The following is a 26,427-nucleotide window of genomic DNA, read 5'->3' as shown; positions in this document are numbered from 1 at the left end:
AAGTTCTTTCACTGCAGTTGTTTTATAGGACTGTAACTTTAGTAACTTTATAGCCGTTTGAACAGAACCATAGTAAATCTTCATTTGCTGAGAAAGACGGCGAACTGATTTTTTAGGAGACCCTTCCAGAGCGTGCCCCATGTTATCCAGATTTTCTTCTGTGAGTGCTCTACGTGCTTGTCTATACTTCCTGTCGAGAACACTCCCAGTTCCGCGAAATGTATTTATCAAACGATGAATCCTACTCCGATTAGGAACGTGAACGGCAGGAAATTCCTCTTGAAATAATCTCCTTACTGCAAGCGCTGATTCGGTACGCACGTATGAAACATGTGTGAATACCCTTTAGTGAACAGAATACTTGTGTCTCGCCATTTCGCTTGAAACACTTTCAGTCAATACACTGGATTGCGTCGCCTAACAAACACGTGCTACCTGCTAAAACACAGGCCTCGTAGCGGATGTGGAAATGCTGCATATTCCCTGCCAGCTCCGCGGCCGGCTGTCTGCCAATTGGGCAAAAAACTGCCCACAAGACGGTTGCGTTAAGGATTTATCACTCTGAACATCACATATCCTTAAATACTTCGTGAAAAATCCTGAAATAGACCGAAAACTGCTTCTTTATTTAAGTGACAATAGTATACGAAATAACTGACAGTTCAATTCGACAGTAACTGTGGTTACACACACTTCACTGCTGTAAAGAGTATACAGCATTTTATATTATTATTGTTATTATTAGCACCTGCCAGACACAAAGCATTGGCATGATAAAGCCTTTCAGTTTCTGCCATTTCAGAAATAAGGAATCGAGCAAGTATGTGACTTTCCAACAGTAAGTACAGGGAATGGATTTCAGCTTGTATGTATTTAAATGGACACGCAGGGTGCGGGTGAAGCAAGTGACATTAGTTAGAGGAGTCGTGTAGAGCAAACATGTTTGTAGCAAGTGTCTACGGTCAATGATACTTAACTTTCTTTTCTGAGAAGGAGTTGTAGATATCATTCGCGACGCAGTAAGAACTACTACATTATTCTATATATTAAAAAAAGGTTGCTGGAAATAAGCAATAGAAATTATATCGTTGTCTCAGTAGTTCGTGGCTTAATAAGATGTCTACGAAATTTTGAAGATAAAACTCTTCAAATAAAATTCTTTTTCTTTCTACACTTAGTTAATTGCTAATGCTGGTGATTTTTCTTTTTTTTATTTGGGGGGGGGGGGGGGGGGAGTTACTACTAATATTTGATTGCACTCAGGGGTAATGGTCTCAGAAAAGTTGGCAACAGCTGTAATAGCACGTCTGGTGCACGACACGTATATGAGTCAACCGCACAAAACACCGAGGATGAGGGCAGCTTGACGACGGAAGTCGTCTCACCCTTGGATGTCACAGCTTAGTTGTAAGGCGGAGTACTATGGTGACAGAAGGAAATCTGGGTAAGTGAGGAGTGAGTTGGCCAGCTGAGGGAGTAACCAGCGGTGTGTGTGCTTGTCGCTGTTGCAGGTACCGCAAGCTGTGCCGGCGGTGTTCCACGGACGCGGCGGCGGCCGCCGGCCTCGCCAAGAGGCAGCACGCGTGCAGGTGCGTACACGCATTCAGCCGCACGCACTCGTACAGTAGCGTACGCACATGTAGGAGCGTACACGCATGTAGCGCAGCTACCTCGCTGGGGGCACTCTCACGCTACAGGTGGAGGCATCTTAATGCTGTCCTCTACTCACACAAGATAAGGGGTATCTCTAATGCGCGAAATGTCAGCATTTAGAGAAAGTCATATTTATGTACCACCGAGAGCTGCTAATAAAATGTATCTTTCCACCTGTCGCCATTTCTTCTGCAGACATCGCACTGCAGTCGTCTGTGTGATGTGCAGCGATGATGCTCCCATCATGCCAATATTATCGAAGTCCGAAAGACAGAAATTAGCTACGTACGCACGGCCTCTGGGCGTGATGTGGCATGAAGTTTTGATAACACACTCAGTAGCCATAATGTACTCACAAGACTTCTTATCTGTAGGAAAAACTGTCCGAAAGATAGTAATTAGTTACATATTCACAGCCTCTGGGCATGATGTGGCATGAAGTTTCGATAACACACTCAGTAACCATAATGTACTCACAAGACTTCTTATCAAGTTGGCAGCGTTCACTCAAGGCTTTCCTCGTGTAATGGTTTAAACTTCCGATGATGTATGTTCCGTGTTGCTATCTACAAATACATTTTAATCCTGACGTAAGATTATTTTTAGTTCGATTTTTATTGACACCACTGTAATACTGAGAGCATATTGAACGCTGTAATAATTTTATGTTACCTGATGATGATTTATTAGGTAAAAACTGATAACTATTGCTGGTACATAAAAATGACATTCTTTAAATATCTGCAAGCTGAGGAATATCACCTGCACGAAATATATTGAAATTTTAATAAATCCGCTAACATCATCTGAAATAAATAGGAAGTGCAGGGAAGCTAAGACGAAATGGCTGCAGGCAAAATGGGAAGACATCGAAAAAGATATGATTGTCGGAAGGACAGGCTCAGCATACAGGAAAGTCAAAACAACCTTTGATGACATTAAAAGCAACGGTGGTAACATTAAGAGTGCAACGGGAATTCCACTGTTAAATGCAGAGGAGAGAGCAGATAGCTGGAAAGAATACATTGAAAGCCTCTATGAGGGTGAAGATTTGTCTGATGTGATAGAAGAAGAAACAGGAGTCGATTTAGAAGAGATAGGGGATCCAGTATTAGAATCGGAATTTAAAAGAGCTTTGGAGGACTTAGTCAAATAGGGCAGAAGGGATGGATAACATTCCGCAAGAATTTCTAAAATCATTGGGGGAAGTGGCAACAAAACGACTATTCACGTTGGTGTGTAGAATATATGAGTCTGGCGATATACCATCTGACTTTCGGAAAAGCATCATCCACACAATTCCGAAGACAGCAAGAGCTGACAAGTGCGAGAATTATCGCACAACCAGCTTAACAGCTCATGCATCGAAGCTGCTTACAAGAATAACAAACAGAAGAATGGAAAAGAAAATTGTGAATGCGCTAGGTGACGATCAGTTTGGCTTTAGGAAAAGTAAAGGGACGAGAGAGGCAATTCTGACGTTACGGCTAAAAATGGAAGCAAGGCTAAAGAAAAATCAAGACACTTTCATAGGATCTGTCGACCTGGAAAAAGCGTTCGACAATATAAAATGGTGCAAGCTGTTCGAGATTCTGAAAAAAGTAGGGGTAAGCTATAGGGAGAGACGGGTCATATACAATATGTACAACAAGCAAGAGGGAATAATAAGAGTGGATGATCAAGAACGAAGTGCTCGTATTAAGAAGGGTGTAAGACAAGGCTGTAGCCTTTCGCCCCTACTCTTCAATCTGTACATCGAGAAAGCAATGATGGAAATAAAAGAAAGGTTCAGGAGTGGAATTAAAATACAAGGTGAAAGGATATCAATGATACGATTCGCTGATGACATTGCTATCCTGAGTGAAAGTGAAGAAGAATTAAATGATCTGCTGAACGGAATGAACAGTCTAATGAGTTCACAGTATGGTTTGAGAGTAAATCGGAGAAAGACGAAGGTAATGAGAAGTAGTAGAAATGAGAACAGCAAGAAACTTAACATCAGGATTGATGGTCACGAAGTCAATGAAGTTAAGGAATTCTGCTACCTAGGCAGTACAATAACCAATGACGGACGGAGCAAGGAGGACATCAAAAGCAGACTCGCTATGGCAAAAAAAAGGCATTTCTGGCCAAGAGAAGTCTACTGATATCAAATACCGGCCTTAATTTGAGGAAGAAATTTCTGGGGATGTACGTCTGGAGTACAGCATTGTATGGTAGTGAAACATGGACTGTGGGAAAACCGGAACAGAAGAGAATCGAAGCATTTGAGATGTGGTGCTATAGACGAATGTTGAAAATTAGGTGGACTGATAAGGTAAGGAATGAGGAGGTTCTACGCAGAATCGGAGAGGAAAGGAATATGTGGAAAACACTGATAAGAAGAAGGGACAGGATGATAGGACATCTGCTAAGACATGAGGGAATGACTTCCATGGTACTAGAGGGAGCTGTAGAGGGCAAAAACTGTAGAGGAAGACAGAGATTGGAATACGTCAAGCAAATAATTGAGGACGTAGGTTGCAAGTGCTACTCTGAGATGAAGAGGTTAGCACAGGAAAGGAATTCGTGGCGGGCCGCATCAAACCAGTCAGTAGACTGATGACCGAAAAAAAAAAAAAAACATCGTCTGTGCCTGAGATCCACAATTCCTAATATCGGAATAAACATGGTGGCATACCTTTACATACAACTATTAATCGTCGTTCGCTCTGGGACAGGAGTGAAAGTGAAGAAGTGTAATTGACGTAAAATTGTATGTTTCCTTTCTGCTGACTGCTGCACTCCATTAAATTCTGTTACACCCATAGAAGAATTTATTTCTTTTCTTCAGGATCGTTCATCTGTTTTTAGTTATTAACCAAGTCGAGTCAGAGATCTGCGTTGGCTCATAACTTCACGCTAGATAAGGAACACAAATCTAAAAATGAGGTACTGATTAGACTGAGGGCTACACTCTCAGATTCTAGAAGTTTCAACACTGATGTGCTGGCTATGCAACTGAGGTATCCAAAGCCTATCAAAAGAAGACCACAGAAACTCTGGAGTTCTATTTTCGCGTTTTTAAAACATTTATACTGTTCTTGTTTAAAATATTTCACAGACTTAGTGTGTATAGTTATACCGGTACAGAAAATAGTTTGCTTACTATAGACAATTATCACATTACGAAATGACCATTATACTCTAAATAAGAATTGTGCATCCAGCAGTCTTCCAGTGCAAATACCCATCGTGAGGCCCAAGATTGGGCTACACTGTATTTTTAATATAGAGATAGACAGCAACACTATTTTGGCTCTTTAATCTACAAGAGTAAGTCAAAAATTATCGGCAATGTAGCCATACCTTTTACTGCAATACTAATAGGACACTACGTTAACACCATTTTTCAGTATATTCCCCTTGCTTTTCAATGCACTTGGTCCAACATTGCACAAACTTTCTGATGCCCTCAGAAAAGAAAGTTTTCGGCTAAACAACGAGACACGCATACACCGTGCCCTCTACTTCTGGCCCGAGCTGAATCGACGACCCCTTTATGTATCTTTCAGTGGACCAAACAAGTGGTAGTCGGAAGGGGCAAGATCAGCACTATACTGAGGATGAACCATTACTTCAGCCTTGAGTTTCCGGAGCGTTTCAGCACTGTAGACAACGGTAAGTGGACGGGATGGTAGTGCAACGACACAGCACCTTTCGACAGGAGTCCTCGGCGTTCGCTTCGAACTGCAGGCTTTAGCCTTCAGTAAGCATCTCACTGTGATGGGAATTGAAGTCATTGGGACATTTATACCTCTGATTATCTTATTCTTCGTAAGACATAACTTGTTGTAAACTCTTTTGTTTTATGTATGATCTGTAACTGTTAAATAAAGCGGGGTGCCAGACTGCAAACCGCTGCTTACTATTGTGATTCGCGACATAAGAATTAATGCCAAAACCAGGAAGCTTTAAACTATCGCTGCTGTGACAACACGATTTACTAACGTACTTAACGTGGCAGTACCATGAGAAGCTCAGTCCAGTGATTTGCCACGCCACGCAACAAACTCTCCGACGTCGACCGCCTGCACACAAAGTTAAGTTCAACTGAATTATCACGCCACATATTTCGTAGTGCCATCTGTAAAGGCAACTGGTTACATAATAGCACCTCTATACTGCTATTGTAACTGTTCGGTTGGCGTTTTAACAGATTATCAGATCTTACGTTACGCCTGTTCGGGCATGGATGTGTGTGATGTCCTTAGGTTAGTTAGGTTTAAGTAGTTCTAAGTTCTAGGGGACTGATGACCACAGATGTTAAGTCCCATAGTGCTCAGAGCCATTTTGTTACGCCTGTAGATTGTTTACACCTTGTGCTGCCACCTGTTAGTTGTTTACCGAACTACGTACTATCTTGATCAGCTTAGACGATTACAATTAGTTCACGATGTCTGAAACAGGAAACGCTGATAGTAACCATCAGTTACAACGATGAATCGAGTACGGGTGAGAGCAAGAGCTAATCTTACACGTATTTTGAATGAAGTACACAACTTTAATGACACAACTACTATTGAAGATTATGAATATTACAAAAATCGATCGCAGGAACTATTATGTACACTAACAAATCTTGATAACAAAGTACATGGTCTTCTCGATGGCCCTGATTACGCTGCTGATGAGCTCAAGTGTGACTTACACATAGAAGCAGCCAAGCGCTCTGTTATACGCACGATACAGGGAATAGAGGGGAAACTTACAAATTCCATAGCTCACATTACCATCAGTGATAAACAAGCTGCTACGACCGTCATTTCAATTGATCCACCACCTAATACCGGATTTTCCACCATAAAACTCGAGACGTTTTCTGGAAATGTTGAGAACTGGTCTCATTTTTGGAAACAGTTCTAGTAATCGATTGATCAAGATCCCGAGATATTCACCATTCATAAACACATTTTTGGGGGGCTGCTTAGAAGGGGAACCAAAATATTTAGTTGGTGGTTTTGCTGTGATCTCTGACACATACGAAGAAAACAAGAGAATACTCACATCATGCCTTGTGTGTGTCATCAGTCTTCTACTGCTCGATGCGACCCGCCACGAATTTTTCTCCTGTGCCAACCTCTTCATCTCAGAGTAGCACTTGCAACTTATGTCCACAATTATTTGCTGGATGTATTCCAGTCTCTGTCTTCCTCTACAGTTTCTGCCCTCTACGGCTCCCTCTAGTACCTTCGAAATCATTCCCTGTTGTCTTAACACTTGTCCTATCATCTTGTCCCTTCTCCTTGTCAGTGTTTTACACATATTCCTTTCCCCCCGATTCTGCGCAGAACCTCTTCATTGCTAACTTTATCAATCCCCTTAATTTTCAACATTCGTCTGTAGCACCACACGCCAAATGCTTCGCTTCTGTTCCGGTTTTCCCACAGTCCATGTTTCAATACCATACATTTCTGTTCTCTAAACGTACATTCTCAGAAATTTCTTCCTCAAATTAAGGACTATGTTTGATACTAGCAGACTTTTCTTGGCCAGGAATGCACTTTTTTGTCTGTGCTAGTCTGCTTTTGATATCCTCCTTGCTCCATCCTGTCATTGGTTATTTTACTGCCTAGGTAGAAACATTCCATAACTTCATCTAATTCGTGACCATCAACCCTGATAAGTTTCTCGCTGTTCTCATTCCTGCTTCTTCTCATTACTTTCGTGATTCTTCCATTGACTCTCAGTCCATATTCTGTACTCATTAGATTTTCATTCTACATCTACATCTACATCCATACTCCGCAAGCCACCTGACGGTGTGTGGCGGAGGGTACCTTGAGTACCTCTATCGATTCTCCCTTCTATTTCAGTCTCGTATTGTTCGTGGAAAGAAGGATTGTCTGTATGCTTCTGTGTGGGCTCTAATCTCTCTGATTTTATCTTCATGGTCTCTTCGCGAGATGTACGTAAGAGGGAGCAATATACTGCTTGACTCTTTGGTGAAGGTATGTTCTCGAAACTTCAACAAAAGCCCGTTCTGAGCTACTGAGCGTCCCTCCTGCCGACTCTTCCACCGGAGTTTATCTATCATCTCCGTAACGCGTTCGCGATTACTAAATGATCCGGTAACGAAGCGCGCTGCTCTCCGTTGGATCTTCTCTATCTCTTCTATCAACCCTATCTGGTACGGATCCCACACTGCTGAGCAGTATTCAAGCAGTGGGTGAACAAGCGTACTGTAACATACTTCCTTTGTTTTCGGATTCCATTTCCTTAGGATTCTTCCAATGAATCTCAGTCTGGCATCTGCTTTACCAACGATTAACTTTATATGACCATTCCATTTAAAATCACTCTTAATGCGTACTTCCAGATAATTTATGGAATTAACTGCTTCCAGTTGCTGACCTGCTATTTTGTAGCTAAATGATAAGGGATGTATCTTTCTATGTATTCGCAACACATTACACTTGTCTACATTGAGATTCAATTGCCATTCCCTGCACCATGTGTCAATTCGCTGCAGATCCTCCTGCATTTCAGTACATTTTCCATTGTTACAACCTCTCGATATATCACAGCATCATCCGCAAAATGCCTCAGTGAACTTCCGATGTCATCCACAAGGTCATTTATGTATATTGTGAATAGCAACAGTCCTACGACACTCCCCTGCGGCACACCTGAAATCACTCTTACTTCGGAAGACTTCTATCCATTGAGAATGACATGCTGCGTTCTGTTATCTAGGAACTCTTCAATCCAATCACACAATTGGTCTGATAGTCCATATGCTCTTACTTTGTCCATTAAACGACTGTGGGGAACTGTATCAAACGCCTTGCGGAGTCAAGAAACACGGCATCTACCTGGGAACCCGTGTCTATGGCCCTCTGAGTCTCGTGGACGAATAGCGCGAGCTGGGTTTCAAACGACCGTCTTTTTCGAAACCGATGCTGATTCCTACAGAGTAGATTTCTAGTCTCCAGAATAGTCATTATACTCGAACATAAAACGTGTTCCAAAATTCTACAACTGATCGACGTTAGAGATGTAGGTCTATAGTTCTGCACACCTGCTCGACGTCCCTTCTTGAAAACGGGGATGACCTGTGCCCTTTTCCAATCCATTAGAGCGCTACGCTCTTCTAGAGACCTACTGTACACCGCTGCAAGAAGGGGGGCAAGTTCCTTCTCGTACTCTGTGTAAAATCGAACTGGTATCCCATCAGGTCCAGCGGCCTTTTCTCTTTTGAGCGATTTTTTGTTTCTCTATCCCTCTGTCGTCTATTTCGATATCTACCATTTTGTCATCTGTACGACAATCTAGAGAAGGAACTACAGTGCGGTCTTGCTCTGTAAAACAGCTTTGAAAAAAGATATTTAGTATTTCGGCCTTTAGTCTGTCATCCTCTGTTTCAGTACCATTTTGATCACAGAGTGTCTGGACATTTTGTTTTGATCCACCTACCGCTTTGACATAAGACCAAAATTTCTTAGGATTTTCTGCCAGTCAGTACATAGAACTTTACTTTCGAATTCATTGAACGCCTCTCGCATAGCCCTCCTCACACTACATTTCACTTCGCGTAATTTTTGTTTGTCTGCAAGGCTTTGGCTATGTTTATGTTTGCTGTGAAGTTCCCTTTGCTTCCGCAGCAGTTTTCTAACTCGGTTATTGTACCGCGGTGGCTCTTTTCTATCTCTTACGATCTTGCTTGGCACGTACTGATCTAACGCATGTTGTACGATGGTTTTGAACTTTGTCCACTGATCCTCAACACTATCTGTACTTGAGACAAAACTTTTGTGTTGAGCCGTCAGGTACTCTGAAATCTGATTTTTGTCACTTTTGCTAAACAGAAAAAACTTCCTACATTTCTTAATATCTCTATTTACGACTGAAATCATCTATGCAGTAACCGCTTTATGATCGCTGATTACCTGTCCTGCGTTAACTGTTTCAAATAGTTCAGGTCTGTTTGTCACCAGGAGGTCTAATATGTTATCACCACGAGTCGGTTCTCTGTTTAACTGCTCAAGATAGTTTTCAGATAAAGCACTTAAAAAAATTTCACTGGATTCTTTGTCCCTGCCACCCGTTATAAACGTTTGAGTCTCCCTTTCTACATCCGGCAAATTAAAATCTTCACCCAGAACTATAACATGGTGGGGAAATCTACTCGAAATATTTTCCAAATTATCCTTCAGGTGCTCAGCCACAACATCTGCTGAGCTCTATAGCTTCCATTCAGTAGACCATGTAATTCTTCTTCACTTTCACTTGGGATAGCACTGTCATCAGCAAATCGTATCATTATATTCTGTCACCTTGAATTTTAATTCCACTCCTGAACCTTTCTTTTATTTCCGTCATTGCCTCTTCGATGCACAGATTGAACGATAGGGGAGAAAGACTACATTCCTGACTCACACCCTTTTTAATCCGAGCACTTCGTTCTTGGTCTACCACTCTCATTCTTCCCTCTTGGCTCTTGTACAAATTGTATATTACCCTTCTCTCTCTATAGCTTACCCCGTTTTTCACAAGATTCAGAACATCTTCCACCACTTTACATTACCGAAAGCTACTATGATAAAAATAGAATTATACAAGCTCTCATGGATTATTCAGAATCTATTAAACTCATTCAGTTTCTGAATCCAGAATCCACTAATCCTACATTTACCGATTGTAACCGCCCCATCTAAACTTTGCGCGAGCTCGGTGAAGACGTAAATGCTTCTGTTTGCAGTCCAGATGATACGGCATGTGTGACACCAGCACGCTTTCTGGTTGGGGAATGACTATTAAATGTCCCACTGGACCAGAACCTACCGTCACAAACAATATGACCAAATAATTTAATCTATAACAAAAACTAGCAGACGGATTTTGGAAAAGATGGACCACGGAGTGTCTCCTGGAGCTTCCACGAAGTTAGAGGCACATCTGTAAGATGTATTGACTTCCGACCTGGTGATTCGTCATTGATTCAAGAGCGTGGACGACCAAGAAAATAGAAAGATATGTTCAGGGATGAGACAGCAAAATAAGAACGATAATACAGCGCACGACAGGAGAGCAGATAGCACGTCCGCTTCAGCTGCTCACCCGACTGGAGGTACACGTCAGTGGGGAGGATGCTGGGAACTGAAGTCGTCGGAACATTCATATCTGTGATTAATAATACGCATTCTAAGGTATAATATGTTGTCTACTCTTTTGTTATATGTATGATGTGTGAGTTAAATAAAGTGTGGTACCAGACCGCAAATGGCAGCTTACTACTGTGGATTCACAACACAAAAAGAAGAAAGGAAGACGTCAGGTTCGTTACCACAGCGATCCAAATGTCTTTGACTGATGTCCAAGCGCTTTTTGTCTATGCAACACTGTGAGTTGTTTCATACGCAGACTTTATGAAACCCAAGTCTGTTGTGGATGATTTCGTAGGCAGAACCGTGACTAATTTGCAGACGATGTGCTACATCGTCAATAATCATTCGTCTGTCTATCAGAACTACTGCACTTCAAAGTCCTTTGCTGTCTCTGATATAATTTCAGTGTTATCGGCAAACCTCGAAGTTTTCATTTCTTCTCTCTGACTTTCTCTTCCTTCTCCTGACATTTCTTTCGTTTCCTTTACTCCTGGCTCAATGTACAGACTAAATGACCACTGCTTCTCTTTCAGGCCTCTCGATTCTTATAACGTCTGATTTCTGTAGTGGTCGTAAATAACCTCTCGCTCATAATGACATCTGATTTCTGTGCAAGTTGTAAATAACCTCTCGCTCCCTGTCTCTTACTGCTATTACCTTCACAGTTTCGAAGAGTGTACTCCAGTCAGCGTTGTCAAAAGAATTCTCTCAGTCTACAGGTACTACAAACGTAGATGTGCGTTTCCTTGACCTATCTTCTAAGAGAAGTAGTGGAGTCAGTATCTGCTCACACGTTATTACATTTCTCTGGAATCCATACGGATCTTCCCTGAGATCAGCTTCTACCGGTTTTTCCATTCTTCTGAAAATAATTCGTGTTAGTATTTTGCAACTATGACACATCAAACTGATAGCTTGATAATATACACACCTTTCAGCACTTGCTTTCTTTGGAATTGGAATTGTTATATTCTTGAAACCTGAGAGTATTTCGAGAGTCTCATACTTCTTGCACACCTGTTAGAATAGTTCGTTAAAGCAGGCTCTCCCAAGGAAATCAATAGTTCTGAGAGAATGTCGTCTACTCCAGGAGCCTTGGTCCGACTTACATTTTGGCGGCCGGAGTGGCCGAGTGGTTCTAGGCGCGACAGTCTGGAACAGCGCGACCGCTACGGTCGCAGGTTCGAATCCTGCCTCGGGCATGGATGTGTGTGCTGTCCTTACGTTAGTTAGGTTTATGTAGTTCTACGTTCTAGGGGACTGATGACCTCAGCAGTTAAGTCCCATAGTGCCCAGAGCCATTTGAACCATTTCGACTTACATTTTTCAGTTCTCTGTCAAATTCTTCTCATAGCGTATCTCATAGCTCATATTTATCTATCTCCCCTCCTCTTTTTATAATACTGCCTTCATGTTTATTTCCCTTATATGGCGCTTCTAAATACTCCTACCTTTCAGCTTTCCCTTTTTTTAGCTTCCCTTTTTATTACATCAACAATAAACATTTAAGTGGTCACATACTTCGATTTGGCAGTATGCCAAATTTTGGAAAATACTGCGTTGTTCTTGTGAGAAATAAATGTACCACTACTGTCAAAGGATCTCTTTGATTGGTCTGCTCCCAAAAAAGTTAATGATTTAGTAAAGGGAGAGAAGGGTCTTGATTTTATGAAGTGACTGTTGAGGAAGGGGGCGGGGTGATGTGTGGCTTATTAAGAGAGGCATGGCTTTGAGGAAGGTTGCGGTGTTTTGACGTCGGCAACCAGTCAAATGTCCAATTTGATATTGTTTTCCTACTTAACCCCTTCGTCACTGCATCTTATTTTGTCCCTAATGTATAACACTTAGACATTATCTTTCATTTTACACTCGTGCTGTTGTATTTCTCGTAGCATACTGAGGAATTAGTACGTCGGTGAGCACTGTGTTGTGTTTGTCTACTTTTGATAGCACATTGGAGGCTCACTTGTTGCATTCATGAGGAAATTGTCATATTTTGCATGGTTACGCTGTACTGCTACTTATACTGTGATGACGGTTTATGGGCTTCATGACAAAACTTTGTTAGCTTTGTTTATTTTTCTGCATGTTTCATCGATCATATTCACAACAAACCTCCGTGTTATAGAACGTCTCAGTAGACATACAAATAAGATACATTTTCTCTCTCGAAACATGGCTACATGCTGGCCATTTATACAAAGTGATGTTTTGTTTTAAACTTAATCTACAAGAAAACTTGAGAAATATAGCTCAGTCTCACACATACCATCTACTCAGGAATTCGTTTACCAGTTGAAGGAGTAGTCAAGTAGAAATTATTTCGATTTTAAAATACATGCTCCATCAGCACCTGCAGCTCACGAGGGGGGGATGGTCAAATATTTTTAAGGTTGTGCATTTTGCTCCTTTCTGTACATGAATATGGTGTTTATGGATAGCAGAGGCTGGCTAACTTCGTTCCTAATATTATATTTATGAATGCTACTTTTATCTTTATATTGTGCATGATTCTTCCCCATAAACGTCATAACAGAGTAGTTCGTACTGTGAATCTGTTGTTAATATGCCCAGTTTTTGAACAGTAGTCTACACGAAGTTCGAAAATGGATACGACTTATTATCCATGCAGGACATTTCTTTACAATGAATGCTTTGTGTCCATGTGGGGTATCGCTCCAGAAAATTGTTCCATATGACATCAATGAATGGAAGTAATAAAGTAAGCTAATTTACCAATGCTTTAATGTTCAAAATCAACAACTGCACGTAGAATAAATGTTGCTGAAGTCAAATATTCGCGATTAGCTACAGTATGTGATTTCTATTTCAACTTACAGCCAATATGCATAACCGGGAATTATTAGGAATGAGTTTTGCATACTTCTTTTCCCCAGAGCTTTACTGATGGTATATCTTGCCTCGCACACAATTAAATTTAAGTGACAGAACATTTTCCGAGAGTTCCTTACACATCCATATTACGTGAATACATGCAGATTAACTGTTTTCAGCTTTTAGAATTACATTTCCCAGGACATTTACGTAGAGAAGCATACATGAAAGAAATCACTGTGACCACTGGAACAGACATGCAGTCGTCTGCATTTTGCAGTGCGTACTTCGTTTTCAGAGAGAAGGCTGTTCTTTTTACATATTACCAGCTACAATAACGCAGCTGGCGTGGCAAAGCTTTCTTTTTGCAGGGACTTGCAGTTCTCAGCATTTTATAATACTGACTTGGATGATGTAATGCAATGGTCTTTTCTATAAGCGAATTGTAAAGATAACACACAAATGAAACAGTCAGTCCCAGTTTTCGAAAGGCGAAACAAGTCAAACAGAATAAAGCGCTGGTCTGTGCGTAGTTTATGGAAGAGAGGATACGGGAGGGTGATGAGAGGCATTTTAATATGGGGGGGGGGGGGGGGGTCGGCTCTATCCCCTTCTCTCTCTATATCACTCATACACACACACACACACACACACACACACACACACACACACACACACACACGGTATAAACATCATAAATAGAAGTTAATAACGAACATATTCTTCGTTAGGTTGGCAACAAATAGATAAACATACTAAAGAAGATGAAACACGTAATGGAGTCGCAATATTTGCGCTGTGAAAAGAAGTGTACGACGTAATAGTTGCATCGAGTGACAAAAGAACAATAATCTACCACAAAAAAGAGTGAGAAACATGGTGAACAGTGTGTGGAAGGCGAGAACACAAAGATGTGATTCTATGGCAGTGATAAAAGTGATAGTGCGACCTCCAGACCAGATGTGAGGAAACGCAGATCAGCAAATCGTAAGTAATTATTTTTTTTACAAAAAATCGCGAAGTGAACTGTTTGATAATCTATAACTAACAAAACTGTGTGATTATAGATCACACTGATGATACCTTAAAACAGGAGATGGCGAAACGCGTATGGGATAAATAAAGTGACTAGCAGCAGGAAAAGGCAGTTTTATTTACAAAACAAGTATTTTAATACTCATTCTACAGAGATAGAAGGAAGAGAATCAATAGAAATAAATAAATTCTTAATACAGTAGTCGAGTGGCCTTCCTCATGAACCTTGGACCTTGCCGTCGTGAAGTGGCTTGCGCGCCTCATCTATTCAGATAGCTGTTCTGTACAACCACAACGGAGGGGGAATTAGTTGAGAGGCCAGAAAAACGTGTGGTTCCTGAGGAGAGGTAGCAGCCTTTCCAGTAGCTGCAGGCGCAAGTCTGGATAATTGACTGATTTGGCCTTGAAACATCAACCAACATGGACTTGAAGTGCCGGTACTGCATGCAGATAAAAATAAGGGGAATTTACAGCTGTAGTTTTTTCCTGTGGCAAGCAGTTGTAATATATAGTTATTGGCTGTCCGCTCCCGGTAGCTGAATGGTCAGCGTGACGGATTGTCAATCCTCGGGCCCGGGTTCTAATCCCGACTGGGTCGGGGAATTTTCTCAACGCAGGGATTGGGTATTGTGCAGTCCTCATCATCATCCTATTATCCTCATCGACTGCAGGTCGCCGAAGTGGTGTCAAACTGAAAGACAGGCACCCGGCGAACGTTCTGCCTGACGGGGGCCCTAGCCATACGATAAAATAAAAAATAAAAATAAATTCGGCTAAATATTCCGGAACTAAAATTATTCACTACCACATTTCCGAGTGGGAATACTCAGAAGGATGTCGTTATCAGGGAAAACGAAACTGGCATTCTACGTTTCACATCGTGGAACGTTAAATCCCTTAAACGTGTAGGTAGGTTAGAAAATTTAGGAAGAGAATTGTATAGGCTGAAGTTAGATGTAATGGGAACTGGTGAAGTTCGGTGGCAGGAGGAACAGAACTCGTGGTCAGTTGAGCACAGGGTTAAAAACACAAAATGCAATAGGTGTAATGGAGGAAAAGATCTGATACTGAATTGGAAAATACGAATGCGGGTACGCTGTTATGAACAGGATACTGACCGAATTATCAAAGTATTTTTTACTAGGCGAAAGACAGATACCGCCTACAGGAAAATTAAACAGGCCTTTGGATGTTCTGGCGTAAACCACAAGCGCCGGAACGAAGAGCAAGAACGCAAGACCAGAGAAGGCGGTGAGACGTCAGACAATAGCGCGCTGTCCAGGGCGTCACCACGATTGGAGCGACATCTAGCCAAAGCGAATATAAGCGCCGCTCCTGCCAGCCTCGGCCAGACATTAGTGGACAGTATTCGCAGAGTATTAGCACGGCCTAGCAGAGAGTGCAACGAGAACAGTTACTAGTGTCCCATATCCATTGCTTGTTTGGACATTGTCTGTAGCAAAGGACTGGGATTTATGTTGCATGTCGCCCATCGCTTGCGACACCATTGTTATTTCAAAGTTAAGTATTGTCGATCTGCTTTATTGAAATAAAACTACTAATCTTAATTGCTTGAATTGTTATATAGCATTCCGAGAAAGCAGCATCCTTTAGGCACCCTATACGAGTGGGCAGGACCCCACATGGGAGAAAAGAGAAGCCGCTGTATAAGCTCAAATGGAATACCAGAAAAGCTTAAAGGTGGAAGAAGTATATAGAGGTTTTATACAAGGCAGATGAACTTGAAGGCAACATTATGGAAAGGGAAGAGGACGTAGATGACGATGAGATGGGAAGTATGATACTGCAAATGGCTCAAATGGCTCTGAGCACTATGGGACTTAACTTCTGAGGTCATCGGTCCCCTATAACTTAGAACTACTTAAACCTAACTAACCTAAGGACATCACACACATCAGCCGGCCGGTGTGGCCGTGCGGTTCTAAGCGCTTCGGTTTGGAACCGCGTGACCGCTACGGTCGCAGGTTCGAATCCTGCCTCGGGCATGGATGTGTGTGCCGTCCTTAGGTTAGTTAGGTTTAAGTAGTTCTAAGTTCTAGGGGACTGATGACCTCAGTAGTTAAGTCCCATAGTGCTCAGAGCCATTTGAACCATTTGAACCATCACACACATCCATGCCCGAGGCAGGATTCGAACCTGCGACCGTTGCGGTCGCGTGGTTCCAGACTGAAGCGCCTAGAACCGCTCGGCCACACCGTATGATACTGCAAGAACGATATGATGGAACACTGAAAGTCCTGCGTCGAAACATGATCCATGGAGTAGACGAAATTCCCTCAGGACTACTGATAATCCTTGAGACAGCCAGCCTTAACAAACTATTCCGTCTTTTGTACAAGACGTATGAGATATGCGAAATACTCTCAGACTTAAAGGATGTGATAACCCCAATTCCATAGAAAGCAGGTACTGAAAGGTGTGTGTATACTATCATTCTATCAGTTTGATCAGTCACAGTTGCAAAATACTAACACGTATTATTTTCAGAATGGTGGAAAACCGGTAGAAACTAATCTCAGGGTAGATCTGTTTGGATTCCGGAGAAATGTAGAATCGAGCAAGGCGATACTGACCTATGACTTCTCCTAGAAAACATGTTAAGGAAAGGCGCACCCACGTTTGTAGCAGTCGTAGACTTAAAGAAAGCTTTTGACAACACTGACTGCAATACACTGTTCGAAATTGTGGAGGTAGCAGGGGTAAAACAGAGGGAGCGAGAGGTTATTTACAATTAAACAGAAGCCAAACGGCAGTTACAAGACTAGAGCTGTGTTGAAGGGATTCCTAGTTGAGAAGGGAATGAGACATGGTTCTAGCCTAGCACCAATGTTATTCAATCTGTACACTGAGCAAGCAGTAGAGGAATTCAAAGAAAAATTTGTGGAAGGAATTAAAGTTCAGGGAGAACAAATAAAAACGTTATAATTGCGTGAGAAACACCTAAGGATAAGAGCAGTTCATTTGAAAGGGGCGAATAAGATGAACATCAACAAAAGCAAGACAAGGGTGGTGGAATGTAGTCGAGTCAAATCAGGTAATGCTGACGGAATTAGATTAGGAAGTGAGACACAAAAAGTAGTAGATGAGTTCTGTTACTTGGGCAGTAAAATAACTGATAATGATTGAAGCAGTAATTAAAATGCACTCTTACAATGTCGAGAAAAGCGTTCCTGAACAAGAGTAACTTGTTGACGACGAATATAGATCTATGTATGAGGAAGTCTTTCTGGAGGTATTTGTCTGGAGTGTAGCCTTGTAAGGATGTGAAACATGGACGATAAACAATTCAGACAAGGGAGAATAGAAGCTCTTGATATATGGTACATGCTGAAGAGTGGTAGATCATGCAACCAATGAGGATGTACTTAATACAATGGGGAGAAAAGAAATCTGTGATACAGCTTGATTAAAAAAAGGTATTAGTTGATGGAGCACATTCTGTAACATCAAGGGATCATCAATTTAGTGTTGCAGGTGACGGTTGTGGGTACACATTGTAAAGGTAGACTAAGAAAGCAATACAGGAAGCAGGTTTTAATGACTTGGTGTTGCAGTAGTTATTCGCAGATGTAAAGGGTTGCTTGAGATAGAGCAGCTTGGAGAGCCGCGTCAAACCAGTCTTCGGACTGAAAACCACAATAACAAGTGTTTATTATATGCAACCTTTTGCTGATCTGCGTGAGTGAAATTACAAACAATGAATCAAAAATAACTGCGGGATATTACCAACGAAAAGTCGAGAACCGCGGCGAAATCCAAAAATAATATATTTGCCTTCTTGTAATAACTTGCCACACACTGCAAAGAACGCGTACAAGAGTATCAGCTGACAGCTCTGCAGTCACATACATAGTGCATCACACCTCATTTAGAAGTCTGCTTGGTTTCTTCTTGCACATAAACTTTGAGGTGGTGCCATTCACTTCAAGGACACAGATAACATTTTTGAGTAATACCTTTCATGGATATGCAGCGTATTCAATTTCAAATACGTAGTCGATCTGGCTTGAATTTTGCTAACGCCAATGTGAATTTTAAATCAATTCATTTTTAAATATTGTTGTATTTCCTTCACAGTCTGCTAAATCGCAATATTACACTCCTGGAAATTGAAATAAGAACACCGTGAATTCATTGTCCCAGGAAGGGGAAACTTTATTGACACATTCCTGGGGTCAGATACATCACATGATCACACTGACAGAACCACAGGCACATAGACACAGGCAACAGAGCATGCACAATGTCGGCACTAGTACAGTGTATATCCACCTTTCGCAGCAATGCAGGCTGCTATTCTTCCATGGAGACGATCGTAGAGATGCTGGATGTAGTCCTGTGGAACGCCTTGCCATGCCATTTCCACCTGGCGCCTCAGTTGGACCAGCGTACGTGCTGGACGTGCAGACCGCGTGAGACGACGCTTCATCCAGTCCCAAACATGCTCAATGGGGAACAGATCCGGAGATCTTGCTGGCCAGGGTAGTTGACTTACACCTTCTAGAGCACGTTGGGTGGCACGGGATACATGCGGACGTGCATTGTCCTGTTGGAACAGCAAGTTCCCTTGCCGGTCTAGGAATGGTAGAACGATGGGTTCGATGACGGTTTGGATGTACCGTGCACTATTCAGTGTCCCCTCGACGATCACCAGTGGTGTACGGCCAGTGTAGGAGATCGCTCCCCACACCACGATGCCGGGTGTTGGCCCTGTGTGCCTCGGTCGTATGCAGTCCTGACTGTGGCGCTCACCTGCACGACGCCAAACACGCATACGACCAACATTGGCACCAAGGCAGAAGCGACTCTCATCGCTGAAGACGACACGTTTCCATTCGTCCCTCCATTCACGCCTGTCGCGACACCACTGGAGGCGGGCTGCACGATGTTGGGGCGTGAGCGGAAGACGGCCTAACGGTGTGCGGGACCGTAGCCCAGCTTCATGGAGACGGTTGCGAATGGTCCTCGCCGATACCCCAGGAGCAACAGTGTCCCTAATTTGCTGGGAAGTGGCGGTGCGGTCCCCTACGGCAATATGTAGGATCCTACGGTCTTGGCGTGCATCCGTGCGTCGCTGCGGTCCGGTCCCAGGTCGACGGGCACGTGCACCTTCCGCCGACCACTGGCGACAACATCGATGTACTGTGGAGACCTCACGCCCCACGTGTTGAGCAATTCGGCGGTACGTCCACCCGGCCTCCCGCATGCCCACTATACGCCCTCGCTCAAAGTCCGTCAACTGCACATACGGTTCACGTCCACGCTGTCGCGGCATGCTACCAGTGTTAAAGACTGCGATGGAGCTCCGTATGCCACGGCAAACTGGCTGACACTGACGGCGGCGGTGCACAAATGCTGCGCAGCTAGCGCCATTCGACGGCCAACACCGCGGTTCCTGGTGTGTCCGCTGTGCCGTGCGTGTGATCATTACTTGTACAGCCCTCTCGCAGTGTCCGGAGCAAGTATGGTGGGTCTGACACACCGGTGTCAATGTGTTCTTTTTTCCATTTCCAGGAGTGTATCTCCTAGAGGGAAGGTCTAAAGTGGTAGTTACTACTTGTTCACTGGGGGATGAAACATAATGCTTCGTACTGGAGTCCAAGTAATGACAAAAGAGTAATCATGTGGTTTGATCTGATGGTTATCAGAAACGAAATGAAACAGTAAGAAGAAAAGTGACTCGCTTCCCACGCCCGGGTTCCCGGGTTCGATTCCCGGCGGGGTCAGGGATTTTCTCTGCCTCGTGATGGCTGGGTGTTGTGTGCTGTCCTTAGGTTAGTTAGGTTTAAGTAGTTCTAAGTTCTAGGGGACTGATGACCCGATGTTAAGTCCCATAGTGCTCAGAGCCATTTGAACCATTTGAACCAAGAAAAGTGATAATCACAGAAACAATAATTTCATGTGTACGCAGCAGTAGATTTTTGTATCTCCCACGTATGTTGCTGCGCCATTCAACACGCAGACATTTATTGTTCACTGTTGTTGCGTTAGATACTTTTTACGATCCTTCTAACACCTGCATGGGCTACGCAGAGCACTATGCGCTCTTTTCTGTACCTGCTCCTTGGGAGGGCACGTACTGATAAGAAGGGCAACTGACAACTGTAAATTTGCCTTTGAGATACTTGTTAGTTTTGTTATTCTATCAGAACGCAATTACCCATGGGCACATATGTTGATATGGACTGACGAGATGTACTACGCCTCTTTCAGTCAATCCACTATATAATGAGCGTGTTATCATAAGTCCAATACTTTGCGAGATGACCCACAATGGTCTTTGCGTAACTGGTGCTCACAGAAAAAGCTACTACAAGCTATTAGCCACTCGCTCCTTACGTAAGTCTTACTCAACAGGGTGTATACCAGGGAGTATCCCAGAGTGAAAAGTCTACCCATCACAATCATCGCAGGTTTTAAGTGCAGCACTCTGTTGTAAAAGCTTCTATCGGGATGTTGGTGAATATGAGTAATTATGTCTATATATTCCAGTACTAATTTGGTGACCACAATATAACAAATAGGTTGCATTCTATGGCGCCACAGCTGGCTTGTCAGTCATCATTGTCAGACGCCGAAAGGAAAGCTTTGAAGATGTAGCCACCCTTCTCTATCTCTTGCCGACTATATCATTTGTTTGGCGTTCCTCCAGTTCACTCTGCTGCTTGCACTTTGTGAAACCGATTTCTTGGCCAACCTCTTGATTTTTTCCCAAGATTTTTCCTTCTGAGAAATTTCTTATGAGGGTTACGTTCAATTATGTTACAAATAATTTAGTTTTTCTCCTTTTTATCGTGATACAATTAATTTAGTTTTTCTCCTTTTTATCGTGCTGATCAGTGACACTTTCCATCATTTCTATCTTTTTATGTCGCCTCAGAGTCCTTCCTTCACAGCCATAGAAAAAAACTGATCCAAATAACTCTCTTGATGAATTTCTTGCTTGTTTCTATATAAAGGTGGTTACTCGTTAACAAATTACTCTTATTACTGCAGTCTTGTTTGTTCACTGCAATTCCTTTTTAGTAATTATTACAAGGGTGCTCCAGGAGGAATAGTCAATATTCAGGGATATGATAGGAACGACCATTAGAAGCAGAAAAGTCTGGCAAACATGGGCTCAAAAATGCATACCTTAGGAACTACGAGCACTTATTCATCTTCACTACTGTGAAACAAATCTCTTCTACCGAACAAGTGCTCATATGTCTTAGGGTATGCATTTTAGAGCCCATGTTTACTAGAAATTTTTTTCTTGTTTTGATACATATTACCTATTCCCAAAATATGGAAAGCCAAAGCTTGCAGTAGAAAAGATTTGTATTAAAGTATCGAAAATGAAGAGGTGCTCATATCTCATGTGTGCGATCTGCCTACTCCCAAAACATGGAGCCGGCCGAAGTGGCCGTGCGGTTAAAAGGCGCCGCAGTCTGGAACCGCAAGACCGCTACGGTAGCAGGTTCGAATCCTGCCTCGGGCATGGATGTTTGTGATGTCCTTAGGTTAGTTAGGTTTAACTAGTTCTAAGTTCTAGGGGACTAGTGACCTCAGCAGTTGAGTCCCATAGTGCTCAGAGCCATTTGAACCATTTTGAACCAAAACATGGAAAGCACAGAGCTTGCAGTAGAAGAGATTTGCTTTACAGTATCGAAGATCAACAGGTGCTCATATCTGATATACATGTTTACTAGACATTTTTGCTTCGAATTATGGCACCTGTCATAATCCTTAATATTGACCACTTGTGTGACCGTCTATTATCGTACTTCCCGTCCGCCTCCGTAGCGCAGCGGTAGCGTTTCCGCCGACCACCCAAGGGGGCTCGGGTTCGATTCCCGGCAGGGGACTGAGTGTTGTGTGTGTGCCGAAATGGCGTCAACTAAAAAGACTTGCAGTACGGCGGCTGAACCCCGAAGTGGATATCCCGGCCAATAAATGCCATACAATCATCTCATTTCATAGTGTTTCCCGAGTACTTCAGTTATTTGCGTTAGTATTTTATTTCCTACTTATGCGCTCTTTTTATTTACCAGCGTTATTTTAATCTTTTTGTGTGTATTTTCACTTTGTGGCTGTCCAAAGAGAGAGAAAAAAATTTTCATGTGTAGTTCGTGTCCTTTTGTGAATCAGGTGAGACTAGTGTGTCATCGGGTATTCAAATACAATGTATTGGTTTACCATTAAGCAAATAAAAAGCCTTTTCTCAAAGCCACTGCTATATCTGCTAGATTTTTGTGTAGACTGAGAATCAGTTTTTTTTTTTTTCCTTTTCAATATATTCAAATTTCATTTCATTAACTCTATCAACAACCTTCTCTAGCTCAATAAATATGACAGACACATTCCCGTTCATCTCAGTCCTTCTTTCAAAAATCATTCTTAGTGCCATTACAACTTCCTTGGTCTGGCTTGCCGCACGCTGCAATTTCATGTCTCTCCTTGTATACTTTGTATACTCACGACGTAGGACGAACAGGTTTCTCCCAACATGACAGATTAACTTCTCATGGTAGGAGTTCATAGTCACGTAGAACTTTTTAAAGAGCGTCATATACGTCGTTGACTGTAGAGATTATTTGTTTCACTATTTCAGTTTCTGCCTTTGAGTCATTTTCAAGTGGTACTGCAAAACATTTTGCTTCAGCACATGTCTGACAAAGGCCGAAACAGCAGTAGTGAAATAAATTACCTTGACAGTCAACGGCGAATATTACAGTAGGCAGACGATGTGTGTGTTTACTTAATTGTAGACTCATATCTTTGGGTCAAAACGGCATTACTAACACAGGACCTGTCAATGAATGACTGTCTACCAAAGGGCTGGAGATTTCGGCTGAGAAATAGGTGCTCGTGCCTTCTTACAAATAGAACCTTGTTAGTATTCACGGTCAAATCGCATGGAATCAACACGTTTCGGATATAAACTAGTGCTCAATTCCTATGAATGGTATTGGGCTCTCTATTAAGCTGGGCGCCTCACATTCGATCTACTGTTCCTAAATGCAAAGAAGGTTTGAATGGAATTCGTTTACTCACCTGTGTGTGGTATGGAGCGCATCATACTATTTTACTCAGCTTGTATGGAGAGATTATTCCATCTCAGACGGACTATGGCTGTACTCGTATACCGTAACACAGTGCACGGAAGGTTTATGTTACGAAATCAGATACTCATCAATAAAAAGTCGTTCTTACCTGTGTTGCCGGCCGCGGTGGTCTAGCGGTTCTAGGCGCTCAGTCCGGAACCGCGCGACTGCTACGGTTGCAGGTTCGAATCCTGCCTCGGGCATGGATGTGTGTGATGTCCTTAGGTTAGTTAGGTTTAAGTAGTTCTAAGTTCTAGGGTACTGATGACCACAGATGTTAAGCCCCATAGTGCTCAGAGCCATTTGAATCATTTTTCACCCGTGTTAGAGCCATGCGTTAGATGCCCACAAAGGTCTCTTTAGTGGAGACAGGGGAGATGCTGTTGAGCGTTAGACGTCAAACGTGATAAGATAAATTTTAGATTCAAGGCGTAGCCTTCATAGACAAGTCTGTTTACACAAGAAAAGACAGTATTTACAAATTACAGACTGCCTCCAACAGAAGAAATAAAATTTCGGTCGACTGAAACAGATTTGATACAGCGCCTCCTACCTTCTATACGATGTTCGTAGCATTTACCTTTATTTGAATATGATGTTGATACGCTCATCTGGCAAATACCAATCTATAACTGTAGTATGGTACGCTCGGAGAATGTTAATGTAAAATGCAAAGTTAATAGCTTCGTGGAAGTTCAGTGGGTTGGTGATATGTGCGTACACAGATGGATCCAAAATTCCACGAGAGAATTCGACAGGATGTACTTTTCTCTGACCACAGTTCCAAATCGATAAAGACTTCAAACTGCGTGAAAGGCCTTCAATTTTTACTACTGAGACTTTGGGAAACTAGGAGACAATTAAGTAAGTATTTTCTACTGTCTTCTTAAACATATTAATCGTGTCCGATTCCCAGAGTGTCCTTTAACACATTGAAGACCTGAGACGGAATAAAACAGCCAACCTTTATATACTGGACGGGGTACTGGAATATGTTCGCCGTAAAAAAAAAAAGAAAAAAAGAAAAACAGTCAACATGCTGTGGATGCATTCCCACACTGCCAACCGCTATAATGAGTAAGTTGAAGTGTTAATGAAGCAAGCTGTGTATAGCACCTATCCTCGATTTGAAATTTCCACGAGGTCACGAGCCATAGAAAACATCAACAGCGAGAGATGTGGAACCTGTTCCAATGAATGAAAGATGGATATTATGCAGCATTACAACCTCAAATTCTTACAAGGCTGTGGTTTACGGGGTCTCATTTAGACCGATCAGCAGTTGCCATCATCACTCGAGACGGCTTTAACCATACATTTTCCCTCCCTCCACCTACAAGGAATCAAAATCTACGACTCCCGTGCGTGTGAGTGTGATTCTGAGTCAGAAACTGATGTAAACAGAATTTGTTTTACTGTCCCAAATTTGACTCTGAACGATCCAAATTCTTGAAAACTTTCATGAGTATGGGTTACCTTCCTCAATCACCTTCTCCTCTTTTATTCACCAAGGACATTCGTTTTATAAAGTGTAACTAACTTTTTTCTACGGGTTATTCCGGTATTATTGGGTCGGCACTCACTTGGTTTCTTCTTACTATCAAACTAAAGCATAGGCAAATGGTCGCTGCTGGCAGTCGTCCTGCGGCACCTGTGAATAAATCGTGTAAGACAGCCGGGTACTTGTTGCGTTCTGTGTAAGTGGCATGAAGCGCCTCTGAGTCAACAACAAAACGTAGCGCTCGGAACTCTGTCCGAATATTTAAATGAACCAGATGCAAATGGAAATGCTCATTGATTGCGAAATTAACGTGAGAAGATTAAGGTCGCCATAGACTCTAACCATACAACTAATCAAAGGTTTGGCCGAGTCGGAAAGTAAATAAATTTGTTCATAGACAAAAAACTCATTAAAGTGCATACGTTGTGCTATCGCTCATAGGGGATGCGATGTAATTAATAGTATTGTCCGTGCGCTGTTCACGAGAATCCAACATTTAAAATAAAATAGAAAGTGCATGAAAACTGTGCATAAGATCACCTCCCAGCAACACACCTGAAAATAAGACTTAATCTAAAGCATTGGTTTTAAAATAAAAGGGGAAACTAATCACTGGACCTGTGCGGAAGGAAACGCGTTGGATGTGCTAACGGGAAAGCTACGAGGTGAGTGGCTTAGGTGCAAAAACGTAACCTCGGAATACAAGAGAAAATTGTGAATAAAATCATTTATTTCTAAGACATGGATGTGAGGCATGTACGCAATTCCGGATAACATTAATTCCTAAAACATTACAGAAAAGCTTCGATACATTCACCGTTATAATCTACACCTAAAATCATTGGTGTGAATCATTCATACAACTGCGGTTACCTGATAACTGATTACAATGGCACGTGAAACGGTACACGTTTCGCAGTACACCTGCGTGTCCACGTGGTTTATGGAGACGCAATTTCTCAGTATTGTGGCCAAGTTGGAACAATATCACATCACGCAGTCATGAACAGTTAACATTCTTTAAAACACACATGAGATCGGACAGTTAATGACGACGGTAGCCCAACAAACTCTAATGTTCAACCACGTGGTTGGCTTCCCACGGACGAAAGATACATAAAGCAAGGAAAATTTACGAGAAGTCAAAGCT

General features: G+C 42.3%; 1 long non-coding RNA gene across 1 annotated transcript in view; it reads left to right on the top strand.

Moving 5' to 3' along the window:
* The window catches only part of LOC126455647 (uncharacterized), a 249,587-nt gene extending 247,997 nt beyond the window's left edge, over positions 1-1,590 (top strand). The window contains exon 3 of the long non-coding RNA XR_007585346.1: positions 1,512-1,590. This is a non-coding gene — a long non-coding RNA (uncharacterized LOC126455647). The remainder of the gene's footprint in view (positions 1-1,511) is intronic.
* The last annotated feature ends 24,837 nt before the right edge of the window (positions 1,591-26,427 follow it).

The sequence above is a fragment of the Schistocerca serialis genome, chromosome 2 (genome assembly GCF_023864345.2).
Source record: "Schistocerca serialis cubense isolate TAMUIC-IGC-003099 chromosome 2, iqSchSeri2.2, whole genome shotgun sequence".
Classification (NCBI taxonomy): domain Eukaryota; kingdom Metazoa; phylum Arthropoda; class Insecta; order Orthoptera; family Acrididae; genus Schistocerca; species Schistocerca serialis.
Note: the sequence above shows the minus strand (reverse complement) of the source record. Positions and strands in the feature narration are given on the sequence as shown.